We start from the raw sequence: 14,307 nt of genomic DNA, 5'->3' as shown, positions 1-14,307 counted from the left end.
CTGCAGGGGAAGCTACGGGGTCCTAAATGTCCAGTGTCCACAATAAAGAGTGTTGTTCACTATACTTCAGACTTTATTTTAAATGCTCAGATATTAATGAATTGAATCTTGTCCTCACACTAGCCCGGGAGGTAGGTGCTATGCTATGATTGCTACTGTTTGAGGTTTGAGGAAACTGCGACAGAGATAGGGTGGCTTGGCTAAGGTCACAAAACCCAGTAAGTGGTGGCTGGCTTCAGGTTCCACCACCTTGCTAAGTTGATCTACAGCAGTCACGTGGTGGCAGACATTATGGTTCATGTGAGCTGGATCAGCTTGTCTGTATGGAGCGAGTTCCATTCTAAGTACAAATTGCTGAAAGGAGAAGATAATGCATGAAAGGAAGAGGAAACATAGTAAAAAATTTGTGAACCCTCTCCTGGATAGAGCCCAAATGATCAAGATCTTTGGTACTCTTACTTTATCATGCATACAAATCACCTGAGGCATTTATTAATTTTGCCCTCACCTGCAGAGGTTTCTGCTCAGTCAAGCCTTGGAGCTTTGGATCTACATGAATGTAAGCACTACCAAATAATTCGGAGCATCTTTTTTTTTTTTAAGATTTTTTTATTTTTTATTTGACAGAGAGAGAGAGAGTACAAGCAGGGAGAGTGGCAGGCAGAGGGAGAAGCAGGCTCCCTGCCGAGCAGGGAGCCCGATGTGGGGCTCGATCCCAGGACCCTGGGATCATGACCTGAGCTGAAAGCAGATGCTTAACTGTCTGAGCCACCCAGGCACCCCTAATCCGGAGCATCTTGAGGGTGTCTGAGAAATATTTCATTAGAGATTTGTGCCCTGTGCCCACACCCTTGGGGTTGTTTCAAAGAGGATAGAAAGATACTAAAATTTTATCCTGAATATCTCTCCTATCTTGTGGATGTGTCCCAGGTAAGAAACTCTGCAGAACTCAAGTTCACCTTCATGGGCAGGTTTCACCTGGGCAATGAAGAAGGGCTTTGGAGAAGCTGGCAATAGTGAGATAGACCAAGATCTTAACCATGAACGTGAAGACTTGATTTTTTTTTTTAAGGAAAGGATGCCCCTTCTTCTGGAAGGTACAGCAGATGGCAGTGTACCCCTCTGAGGAAGTAAGTTTAGAAATAAAAGCTTGTAGGACATTTCAAATAGGGCTGAACTTTGATCTCCTACTTATGTACCTTGGACATAGGAATGGGGGAAAAAAACAACCCTAAAGATATTATGTCATCTGTGGCTTATCAGATGTGCTTAAGGCCCCCGTGGGCCAGGGTGGATACAACTAAAACTGCCCTTGTAGTTTTACTGGATGGGGATTTGACCCCACAGACCAGCCAATCTATCTCTTTTTTATTATTATTAACATATAATGTATTATTTGTTTCAGAGGTACAGGTCTGTGATTCAACAGTCTTACACAATTCACAGCACTCACCATAGCACATACCCTCCCCAGTGTCCATCACCCAGCTACCCCATCCCTCCCACCCCCCATCACTCCAGCAACCCTCAGTTTGTTTCCTGAGATTGAGTCGCTTATGGTTTGTGTCCCCCTCCGGTTTCGTCTTGTTTCATTTTTCCCTCCCTTCCCCTAGGCAATCTAGCTCTTTTGAACAAGAAAACAATCCTCAAATAGTCTTGTGTCCCTTCAAGCCAATGTGAGGCATGGCTACAGATGATTTAACCCAATCATTAAAGTGAAAAGAAAACAGAAACTGGGGGCGCCTGGGTGGCTCAGTTGGTTAAGCGACTGCCTTCGGCTCAGGTCATGATCCTGGAGTCCCTGGATCGAGTCCTGCATTGGGCTCCCTGCTCGGCAGGGAGTCTGCTTCTCCCTCTGGCCCTCCCCCCTCTTATGTGCTCTCTCTCAAATAAATAAATAAAATCTTTAAAAAAAAGAAAACAGAAACTGTTTCTATGACATGAATTTAAAGAACAGACGGACTCCCCGCCCCTCCCCCCCATTGAATAGAAACAGTGAATTGAAGTGGAGTAAAATTAAGCTAAATAAGAGGAAACAGTGAAATTTTGTAGACTGTGGAATGGTCTCACTGGGAACATTTTGGAAGCCCCATCACTTAGTCATTTCAAACTAGACCAGACAAATTACTTGAAGATATGCTGTAAGAGGCGGGGTTATAGAGAATGGATGAAGGGATTATTTTTCTATCCCCTATGGAAATTTCCTCAGTGGTGTCAGCTGGCATTCTCTCTCTCTCTCTCTCTCACACACACACACACACACACACACAGTTGCTTACTTTCATATTGTCTCCTTTCTGACTTTTCAATTTGATCATTACCAAAACAACATTTTAAAACCTCGAAAGCCTCCTTCTACTGCTGGGTCTACATTTACTATCTATTCTGATCCCCCTTTCCCTTCCTTATGGATGAGGTTTTCGGTTCAGACTATAAAATCCTTACAAGTTCCCCTTTGTCATCTTTAAAGCCTTGTAAACACCTTTCCCAGTGAGTCCTGGTGATTGCGAGTAGTGAGCAGTGAACTTCCTCTGTGAGACTTGATGGGGAACAGAAAGGATCACCCAGTTCCCATCAAATGGGGATATGCAGAAGCTGTGCATTTCACCAGGCTCATGTAATGTACCCAACCAGAAAACCACCGACCATTTCTTCCGTCCCTTGAGTAACACAACACTTTTCATGGATAGCTGGTAGAAATCATAACATGGAAGAGCCAACCTCTTGCAAACTTGGAACTGAAAGTGAGGAGACTAAGGATAACCATCCACCCCTCTTTCCTATTTTTCAGAGTTTAGCCTGTCTTGCACCAGGAGATATATAAATGACTGGATTTTATTTACATTTTTGTTCTACTTTGTGTTTGCCACAATAAGAAATTTGAATGAAATTTAAAGAGTACTTATTTAAATGAAATTTAGAGTACCATTATGCTTTTATTCCCTGATTATGAGAAATTGGGAGTTAGTTACATGTTTCTTCAAAAAAATACCTATATTTACCTATTCCAAGTAGTTAGCCATAATGAGATAGAATAAAATACGGACTTCTATTTTCCATTGTAATTTTTTTTTTAAACAAAGCTTTTTTTAATTATAATTCATTCTTTTTCTTCTTCTCCTTACCGCTCATAGTCAGGATCAAGCATGATTCTCCATCTGGCTTTATGACATGTAACAGTAAAATAAAATTACAATGATTGTAATAGTAAAAAACAGCAACCATTTATAGAGTGCTCAGAGCTATGCCGGACCTTGCATTAAAGCATTCATAGGTATTGTTCCATTTTATCCTCACAACAGCTAATTAAAATATTCCCATTTTACTGATGGGAAGATTGATCTTAGTGAGTTTCATCTATGTTTAAAATCACACAACTAGTGTGTAGCAGGAGTCAAGCCAGTTTTTCTTTTTTTTCTGACTCTAAAGGCCGTGTCTCTAACTATCAGCCTATAAGCCTCAGAAAGACACATTGTCATTTAAATCTTAAGAAAATCATTGTATTTCCTGTGGTCCTCCTTTCCCTCACGCTGTATCTTCTTATTCCATCCTCCAGAAGGAAATAAGAGTCCATTTTCCAAAATGATATTTTTGAACCATTAAAAATAGTAGACACTCTTATTATTAATTTTGGCAACTATTAAAATAATTACACAAATAAGGTGATCATGCAACTAGGGATGGATTCTTTGGGTAAGCTAAAGAAATCAAATGGTGGTTCTGAAGAAAACAATATAGTAAATTAAAAACCATTTCTAGCACATTTGTGCTGTTGCATTTGGTATATTTTCAAATGCTAGGTTTATGCAAGAGTATAAAACATATTGTTACAATCCATAGTGGGAAGGGTGGTACACTGATTACATTTGCTTTTGGAAGAAGAGGAAAAGAGTGATTTATATTACTTTTTCTATCCATCATCTAGAAAGATCAGCTACACAACATGAAGTTTATTCACTTTCCACATGAAAAGCAGTCCATCATAGTAGGGTGACGGAATGGAATATGGGATTGTGAGTCAATGGTATTTTATTCATTGTTTCCAAGATGCTGATCGTAATCACCTAGGAACTGTTGACTGCCCCAGAGAGAAAAGCGAGTAGACTTCTTCCTGTCTTCCAAACGCTTACGAATGTTGGCAACGTCATATACCTTGTGCATAAATATAACATTGGACATAAAACTAGAGAGCAGGTGCTTAACAAAAATTTAAGCAAGTGCATAAATGAACAAGGAAATATTGGTGTACTGATTTTCTCCACTCCAGATAGAATGCCAGCTCCATGAGAGCAGACACTTGGCATTCTTATTCAACCGCTATCTCCGTAGCACCTAGAAAAGTACTTAGGCGCATACTAGTTGCTTAATAAGGACTTCTTAGATAACGTGAATTTTAACAGAAGGAATCAAGGGGGTGCTGCACCTCTCCCTGCATCCATTTCTCCATCCATGAGGGGGAATAGTGGGATTGTCCACTTTCCTCTTAAGAATATCACTGTCTAGGCTATTGCTCTTCTCAGACAAAAAACCATTCATTTAGTGTAATCAATATTGCAGGTGATTCAAGGACTGAATATCTTAAGTATAAGCATCTGTTAGAAAGCATGATAAGGCACTCAAGGACAGAGTCCTTGTCATTTATATATTCTGAATGATGCCCAGCTTCCCATGGGTCAACGGTGAGTCCTAAATTGCCATAATGAAAGATCAGTGCCATTGTCAGAGAAGTGCACTGCATTTCTCCCAGCTTGAGTGCAGAAAACAAATGTTGGCACCATGGGGCAGATTTTGCACCCACGTGGAATAATTTAATTCCACTAATAATGCTAGAAATGTTAAGAAAACATTTTTAGGGAAAAAAGCAGCAGAATATGGGGGCATGCAAAACCAGTCTTTTTCATCTGAACTCCAGGATCCATTTGTTTTCCATTGTTTGCTGTACTTATTCTGGATCTGTTTTCACTTTTATTTGTGGTCAGCTTGATATGTCTACACAAAAGCACACATCAGAAGTAAAATGACTGTGTCTTTTTATAGTATGACTTCAGACAGTTGGACAGTTTTAGGACTCACTGGCTCCTGGATCAGTTTTCCCATGCTTGCTTGAAGCATGCTAGTTAACATAGTGCAGAGAGAAAAGGCATGGTCTTTAAAGGCACATGAATCCAACCCATTGAGCCAGGTTCTGGCTCAAACGCTGCCCTCAGACCTTCATGCATAGTCCCTCCACACACACCCCCAGCTGAATTTTACTCCTCTGAAATTCTCTCATAGTTTTCATTGACTACAGTGGGAGTCATCTGGGTGTGTCCAAGGGCAGAGTCCTTGGCAGGCTGCATGTAACATACTGTTTGAGTTGAGGTGCAAAACCAAAAAAGCATTGTTTACTATTTATATGGGCCCTCACCAATTTCTGGATGCCAAAAGCAATGAACTCACTGCTTCTGAATAACTCATTCATCAAACCAGACATGAACAGTTTTCTTCCTTGGGTTTCGTTAGAAAGAAAATCATCTGCTGGTTCATTGCCTGGAAGCCAAAATATGTTTGGGGTTCTCCACTTCAACCCAAGCTGACAACCTGCAAGCTGACAACACCTCAAAGCAAGATGACTTGCTTTCATGTGGAGAGTTGTGTGTGTGTGTGTGTGTGTGTGCAAGCTGGTATGGCCACGAGGGTATGGAAAAGACTCTGAGATGGACTTGGACCTTCTCGAAACTTTCCTCCAAAGTTCAAGTTCTTGCAAACCATTTGGTGAGCCATCACTTTGGTATTATCCAAGTGATGAACACAGCCTAGGAAATTGTTAATGCCTCCAATGTCAGAAATCAGTATTTCCTCTGTATAGTTGATTTAATGTCAGTTGTCATTTGTTTTATGTCCTTGTGAAAAGAGCACATATTCCTTTGGGGTACTTTTTAATATAAAAATGCTAGTGCTTTGCTTTTGAACATATTAAATGATTCCATGTGTGTTATCAAGCTAATGGAGGATCATGAAATGAGGGTGTTGTTCTGCCTCGGTCTAAGATCATTATGTGTGTGTGACACGTCGTCCAAAGAGCCTCAGAGACAAACACTACAAATACAGCAGTCAGAAGAAAAGGCTCCTTAAGTAGTGCATGCATCTTGAAAAGCACTTGGGGAAACTCCTAGAAGCAATGGATAGATCTTCTCCCAAACCCTCAAATATCAAGCATCCAAGTGAAAATCATTAAGTTTAATGAGATCTTTTGTCTGTAAAAGAAAACGAAGAGGTTAAAAAAACCTTCAAGTTTACAAGGACCTACAGCTAGATATTTTGAACCAAAATTCAGCTTTTAAGAAGGGGGATGTCTAAACCCTACCCCACTGCTGAGGTTTTGTTCTCAAAGGGTTCCAGGTGGTCCTGAGTAGCCAGGATGTTTCATCAAACGTATGGTCAAAAGTTGCAGATGTTCAACCCCAAATCCATCCTGCTTTAAATCTACTTTATCCTGTCCATGCTTCTATGAACGTTGAGAGTAATTTCCTCCTGGGGAATTCTTTTAAGAATGAGATTCCATTCAAGACAGCCACAGCCTTCTCCTCTAAACCATCATCATTGTAACTTCCCTCTTCAACCTGATTTTCCTCTTCGCTCATCGCTGTTACTCTTTTCTCCAAACTTTATAAAATTCGAGAAACTCTAGTGGTTCTGATTGATATTGCTCTTTAATGCCCACCCTTGGGGAATTTTAGCCTGGGTTTGGTTGCTCCCTCCCCTTTTATTTGTTTTGTTAGGAAAAGCATCATTATGAACGTTTACCTTCAGATCGGGTTCTGATTTCCACAGATTTGAACTCAAGAGTGGCTCCACCACTTAACCAAAGCATTTTTAATGTCATGGAATCAGTGAAAAGTGATAATATTTGTACAAATGCTGGGATAAGATCCCTGGATTAAACAAATGGGGCCACTTGAGGCAGGGGCCAGAGGGTCTGGTACAGCTGCCATAAAGAGTGAGATGATCAGAAGACTCATAACCTATACCCCATGTGGGGCCATAGCCCAGCAGTCAGCAATCTCTGGCTTCAATTCTGCATATGTCAAGTTCTTGATCTATAAAAAGGAAGTAAGAAAGATATCTACTACCCATCTCTTATAGTTGTAAAGATTAAACGAGTTCATCCATGGGAAGCATTTAGCACAATGCCCATCACACAGAAGATGCTCATCAGTAGTCGTGATAGTAGAAATAGCAGTAGCTTATCCGCTGTTATGGTGACTTTGCTTCTGTATAATCTCATGAGTTGGAGAGGATCATTGACAAGTCATAGGCCAATCCTATATACATCTTCAAAGAACAAGTATGTGATTTGATGCTTAATGCTGTAGAATCGGAGATCTTGATGTGAGGCCTAACATGATAGATCTTCAATAAACCGAGACTAGTGAGGAAGGGGAGGGCAGGTTGCCAAGGCAGATGGAATCTGGAGGACATTACTCCGCTTCTTAGCAGAAACAAGCAAATTGCTCAAGGACCAGGCCATGTAACTAAAACTCAGTCAGTAAGGTGAAATTTAGGAAAGGACTATGGGCCCTTGAGGAAGAGTGTACAGGAGGAATCTGGACAGCCAGACAGAAGCTCAGTAATCTGATGAGGCTAACTTGGGGGTAGTTTGAATTGTGACGGAACCTTACCCTGTTTGCCAGCAAGAGAAGCACTGGAGTGGGTGAGGGCAACACAGGGGTTCAGTTCACAGAGATATGGGAGAGCTGGTTGATTCCCAGGTGCATCTGAAGACTGGTCCCTGGCATCATCTGCAGATAGAGGACATCGGATATCCAGCAACAGAGGCCCAGGCTGTCTGAACAAGTGGGAATGGCCATCTGGAAAACTAAGAAGCCTTAGATTTGTAAAAACTGTGTTCAGCCAAGTCTGGATTATCTGCACAGAGGCATCTCTATGCTTGGGCACGTCTCCTCCCTCACTGCCCAAATGGTCTACTTCCAGCCATGCTCCCCAGGGACATTGCCTCCATTCCCCAAGCCTTACTCTTCTGCAGTTTCACAAAGCCTCCTTGGTTTAAATTCTTTGTCCTTCCATTGTCCAAGCCTAATAAGGAAGTCAGTCAGCTGTGGGTTGGGATAAGAAGCTGGTGGTGAGGAATAACATTCCTCCAAGGGCCTTTTGATCTTTAAGAGGCTATAAGTGGCCCAATTCCCTGCTTTTATGCAAAAATATCTCTTGTATGTGTCATTCAAACAGATTGTGTTCCTTCTCATGGCTGTAATTGTTGTCTCTTGGAGATTTTATAAGAAACAGAATGCAGGCCATCCCAAAGTCAAGCAGAAGAGGAAAGCATATGACTTGACTTTGCTCACCTTCTAGTCCTGTCTTTCTTATTCACTGATATCTGTCTTTAGGAGTCATGTATTTCAATGGCAAATGAAGATGTCCCGTGGTAATTCCTGCCTAGTCCTGACTGTCCCTGACCAACTATGTGTCCTTGGAAAAGCTGTTTCACACTGCTGGGCCTCAGTTTTCTTACTTGGAAACTGAGCACATTGGACTTTGTGAGGTAAATTTGATAGGCAGAATGTTATTACTGTTAAAAAACAGGATTTTGAAAATGAATATACCTGATTTTAATACTGGTTCTGTCACTTTGCAAAGGTGACTCAACTACCTCAGAGCCTCAGTTTTCTTATCTATAAACAAGGTTGATATACAGATTTTTAAAAGATAATGTTTATAAAGCGCTTACTAGTACCTGAATATTTTGAGTGCTGAATACATTTTAGCTCATATTATTTTTTCCATCTCTAATTTTCCTTCTGGGTGTAAATTTTACATAAATCTATTATTTTCTACCAAATATGCTAATATTTCTTTCCCTTAGTTTGGGCAAATTAAAAGGAGCAATTGTGACACTATATTTTATTATATATATGTATATATATATATATATATATATATACACACACACACACACATATATATATATACCATTGTGTGTGTACATGTATTCTCTCTCTCTCTCTCTCTCTCTCACACACACACACACCCCAGACAGACAAAACAAAAAGATAACTGGATTTCCTCTCATCAGCAGAACCTAGGATAAGCTCAATTAAAGAGCTATCATACCAGCATTTGGTTCCTCAAGCTCTTGCACAGATCCTTCCCTTTGAGTCAATGACTCAGGCAGACAGCAGTTTTAAAGCTGAGGAGGTTGTTAAGGGCATTCTTCAGCAGCCCCATTTTGTGCAGAAGCAATATGGAATGAACAGAATCCTGATGAGTGAGGTCATTACAACTCTGCAGTATTAGCTATGTCCATCAACCTCAGAGCCCGGGCCTGGCTTGGTAGAAATATATAAAAAAAGAAGTAAAATAAGAGCTGCATGAAGATCTTGCAAAGAAGGAGTCTGAGAAGGCAATGGGGAGTGGACTGAGGGAGAAGTGTTTGTCTCTAGCATCTTTTCAGAAGAGAGGTTCTTTTGACAGGAGAGGTTTGGAGATTATGAACCAACACCTCTGTCATTCAATATTACATTTCCCATTTTTAGTGGAGTGGGTTTTGATGCAATTAGGTAGCTGGAGCTTCTTCATTCTTGTGTCTGGCTCAGGTAACTCTAACTTTTACTTATTTATTCATTTACTTATTATCTACTCAAAAAACATCAATATGTACCTGCAATTGGCCATTATTGAGCTAGGTGGTAGAAATACAGACGTGACTAAAACTGGATCTCTACCCACAAAAAGCTCACAGTCTGGGAGGAGACAGAGGAAATCAGCACTCTCCAGAATAGTGGGTTGGCACTATGACAGAGGTATACAGAAGATACCATAGAGCACAGAGGAAGAACATCAAAATCACTGGGGAGTCAGGGAGGGAGGACCTAAAGAAGGTAGCAGTGGAGGAGGGCAGTGGTGAAGATATATTAGAGAGACCTTAAAGCATGGAGGAAATGGACTTAGAGTCACATTTTTGGTGGGGGCTATTAAGCTAACAGTTCTACCATCCACTCTTGGAAGGATACAAGACAAAGAGCTGGTTGGTGCAAAATAATGGTGACCTTGGGGGTTGCCTGGGTGGCTTAGTCAGTTAAGTGTCTGACTCTTAATTTTGGCTCAGGTCATGATCTCAGGGTCGTGAGATCAAGCCCTGCATCAGGCTCTGCGCTGGGCATGGAACCTGCTTAAGATTCTCTTCCTCCCTCTCCCTCTCCCCCTCCTTGCTCATGGTCTCTCTCTGTTAAAAAAAAAAAATGGTGATTTTGGTTTTAACCCTGTGGAATTTGAGGATGTTGTGGAACATGCCACAATAATAAGGTGTCTGGAAAACCACTGTCATTTATGAAGGTTGAAGCCATGAATGTGTATGTGCTTCTAAGACCAAGAGAGAGTATATAGATTTAAGAAAAGTAGATCATGGTATATCTGGGGGATACCCATTTTAAGGGTTGAGATGGGAAAATAGAGATGGTGGGAAAGAAAGAAAAGGAATAGTCACATAAATAGTAATACCAAGAAGACTTGTATCACCTAAGCCAAGAAACAGAGAACTTCTGGAAGGACATAGTGATCAGCAGAGTCAAATATCGCAGAAATAAGATGATTGCTAGGCGTCTCTTACTCATGTAGACTTTTTGCTAGCAAAGAATATGTTCATTCAACTTTTCTTAAGAAATAGTGGCTTTATGGCAAGTACACACTCAGAAAGTGAAGGACACGGGAGCCCTGTTCATGCAACCAGGTTTGAGTTGAATAGGAACTTGTTCCTTGTAGAGTATGGAATACAGTTTAGAAACCAAAAGTTTGTTCAGGATACAGCACAACTCTTGCAATCAGGATATCTTGTCACCTCCTGAAGGTGCTACAAGAACACAGAGGAGGCTCCATGATCCCTCTTCAGGCTTCCTGCCACCAACCCTAACTCTTTGTTTCTCTATGGAGGTCTGCATGCTTTGGCTCTACAACCATGTACTATCTCTACTGGCTTTTCAAAGAGAAAATCCAACTGGTCTAGTTCATCCCCATTTTTATAAATGCAGAAAGACCTCATAGTCCATAGCTTGTGGAGGTCTTGGGTCACTTGTATATTCCTACCCCCTGGGATGCAGTCAGCTGTAGCCAGAGACGCAAGGCAATATGGCACCCAGGCCATGATTACCTCTTCATAAAGAACCACCAAGGACTTCTTTCCTTCACAAGTAGCCCTGGAAGATGCTTCCTGTTTTAAAGCTTCTTCTTTATTATCATGGACATGGGTAATGTGGAAATCTTGGCATCCCAGGAAGAACAGTTTCAATGGAGTGGTGGAGACGGAAGCCAGAGTTTGAATTTTAGTAGATTGAGGATAAATGGGAAGCAAGCTAGTAGAGACAGGGAATTTAGATGAGTCTTTGAGGGAATGTAGGTTAGGAGGTATAGTACCAGAGCTAATAGGACATTTGCTTCTAAGACAAGATTGTCCTGTAAGATAGAAGATACTTCTGCCCATATATATATAGATAGATAGATAGATAGATAGATAGATAGATAGATAGATAGATAGATAGATATAGATAGATATAGATGATATAGATATAGATATAGTAATAGGAGAGAGAGAAACATAGGGTATGTATGCACAGGAGAGGAAGAAGATTGATAGACTGGGTTCCCTAAAGAGCTGGCAGGAATCTGGCAAACTTTATCCATATCTACACTCGTCATGGGGCTTCCCTATCTGATATTGTTGGGTGTGGAGAAATTCTGAGAGAGATGGAGAAGGACCAAAATGACAGTGAGAGCATGAAGAAAATGAAGGAATACTGTGTGTGGGCAGCTAGAAAGACCAGCGGGGATAAGAAAAGAAGAGTGGGAAGGTCAAAGAAAGTGAAGAATCAGTAGGCAGGAATTTGACCAAATCCTCAAGGGACAAGTTATGGGTCCTCTTGGATATTCTGATGAGTCTAGGGGTTACATTTACTTCTCTGGCTGCAAGGAGAAAGACAAAAGCAGGCCTTGGTTGTGATGTCTCTCATAACTCACTACCATAGCAGACAAGTCCCCAGAGATTCTAGAGCTTTTTATTTTGCATCAATAAATATTTACTGCTGTTGTATCACCTTAGTGATGATTTTTACCATACATCCTGTCTGAGTTTCTTGGAACAATCCCTTTAAAAAAATTTTAATACCAGAAATAATCCCAGTGGATAAGCCAATTAGGTCTTAAAAATAGAACCTTTGTTAAAAAGCCATTATAATTTCTCTTCTGGTGTTGGGCTCTGTCATTGATAAATTGCCCCCAGGCTCCTCTCTTAACGTCTTAGGTTAAGACTGTCTCTAGTACATACATATACCAGAAGCACTAAGATTTGTTCATTTAAAAATAGATCCAAAGGCAAACATATTTCAAGTGGATTTCCTACTATGGGGATTTCAAAAATTAACACTGGAGAATGAAGGTGGAAACTGTAGTTTTACATTTGTACTTAGCAAATGCAAGGTCTGCTCCCGTACTTTTTCCATTTCCTCCACCGAACTCTGCTACACTGCTTTACTATAAATATGAGTTGTAAGGGGCAGATTTTGTAAGCATTTAAGACCTCTGTTTTCTGCTTTGAAAGGAGAATGGGCCTCTTAACAAGCTTTTCTTTTCTTTTTCCTCTCTCTTCTCTTCCTCCTTCTTCTTTTGAGCCAAGGGAAAAATAAGTTATGTGAAGGTGAATTAAAAGGTGGTATTTATATTTAACATTTCATTTCCTTTAGGTATCAGATCTGGGATTCAAATAACCGTGGACAAAGAGAGTGGCCAGACAGCTGTCCCCATCCCATGAAATTGCCCTAATTCCTCTTGACAGAGTCAAAGCCGATTTGTTTCTTGGTTTATAATCTTATCGCTAGACAATAGCCAACATTTTTTGAGCACCTAGTAGGTGCCAAATACTGAGGATAAAAAGGGAATAAGCATGAGTCCCTTTCCTAAAAGCTCAGGCTTTAGTGGTGACCACCGAGTAGTTGCTATATTAATGCAGCAAATCAGGCAGAGTGGACGCTCAAAAGACAGAAAGTGACAGGGTGCAGTGGATATAAAATTTCTCCCTCTTATTCATTCAGGCTTATGACAAGCAGCTAGCTATATCCTTGACTTCGCTCTGTGACTGCTCAAAAAAAAAAAAAAAAGTTCCCGAAGGAAAGAACTTTATGTGTAGCTATGAAGCTGATTGATGTCCTTAAAGCCCAAGGGGTCTTTGCTGACAGGCTTGCTTGCCATTTCAAAACCAAAAAAAGGGGCGGGGGAAAGGGAAAGGGGTGTGTGTGTGTGTTGGGGAAGCAGGGACTAAGGGGAGAAACAGCAGGTAGGGAGACAGACGAAGCACCCACGTAGATGAAATATTTTCCTAATGTTTACCTTATATGACAGCTATGGGTGAGGCAGGAAATAATCAAGAGAGAACATCTGTGATTTAATATGGTGCAAATTAGTTGGGCTCAGTAATGCTAGCTGCTATAACAAGCAGCCCCTACATCTCAAATAATTATTCCTTGTTTGCCCCCATCACAGTCCAATAGGGTCGCGAGGGAGAGGACATCATCTTGCGCAGTCTTCAGGCACCCACAAGCCTTCTGCTGTGATGCCACCATCATGTGGTCCCAGGGAAACCAAATAAGGGGCAGAGAAGTGCACAGATTGGGCAGGAGGAGGGAGGCTGCAGCCAGGCCTGGAGGTGGCATACAAAACTTTGCTTACATTGCACTGGATGGAATCCAGGACTCACGGCCCAAAACTAATTGCAAAAGAAACTGGGAAATGTAGTCTTCCTTTTTTTAAATTTTTAAAAAATTTTCATAGGTTAATTAAAAAAATTTTTTTTAAATTAACATATAATGTATTATTTGTTTCAGGGGTACAGGTCTGTGTCTTCCTGTATGCCCAGAAGGAAAATAAATTGTTTTTGGTGAACATACGGCATTGTCTCTGACATATGGTAGTACTTTCATCAAGCTAAAATTGACAGTGATAAGAGTCCTAAAAAGCATACAAGTGAGGTCTTGCCCTTGTTGGAATACTGGCTGCCTTGTTTTCTGCATTACTTGGAAGACTTTGAATCTATGTACTTATTATTTACATCTGTCTATGGCCTGAGTGAAAAACATTTCTGAGGTTTCAAATTTTCTGAGGAAACCTAACTTGAAGTAAAGTGTATGGCATAGCCTAAAGATGTCTTTCTTTCTTTCTTTCTTTTTCTTTCTTTCTTTCTCTTTCTTTCTTTCTCTCTCTTTCTTCCTTCCTTCTTTCCTTCTTTCTTTCTTTCTTTCTTTCTTTCTTTCTTTCTTTCTTTCTTTC

The 14,307-nt window shown here is 40.7% G+C and overlaps 1 protein-coding gene across 1 annotated transcript in view; it reads left to right on the top strand.

Moving 5' to 3' along the window:
• The window catches only part of SUGCT (succinyl-CoA:glutarate-CoA transferase), a 780,750-nt gene that overhangs the window by 723,947 nt on the left and 42,496 nt on the right, over positions 1–14,307 (top strand). The gene's annotated exons all lie outside the window — the stretch shown is intronic.

The sequence above is a fragment of the Mirounga leonina genome, unplaced genomic scaffold (genome assembly GCF_011800145.1).
Source record: "Mirounga leonina isolate KUSES-001 unplaced genomic scaffold, KU_Mleo_1.0 Mir_199, whole genome shotgun sequence".
Classification (NCBI taxonomy): Eukaryota; Metazoa; Chordata; class Mammalia; order Carnivora; family Phocidae; genus Mirounga; species Mirounga leonina.
Note: the sequence above shows the minus strand (reverse complement) of the source record. Positions and strands in the feature narration are given on the sequence as shown.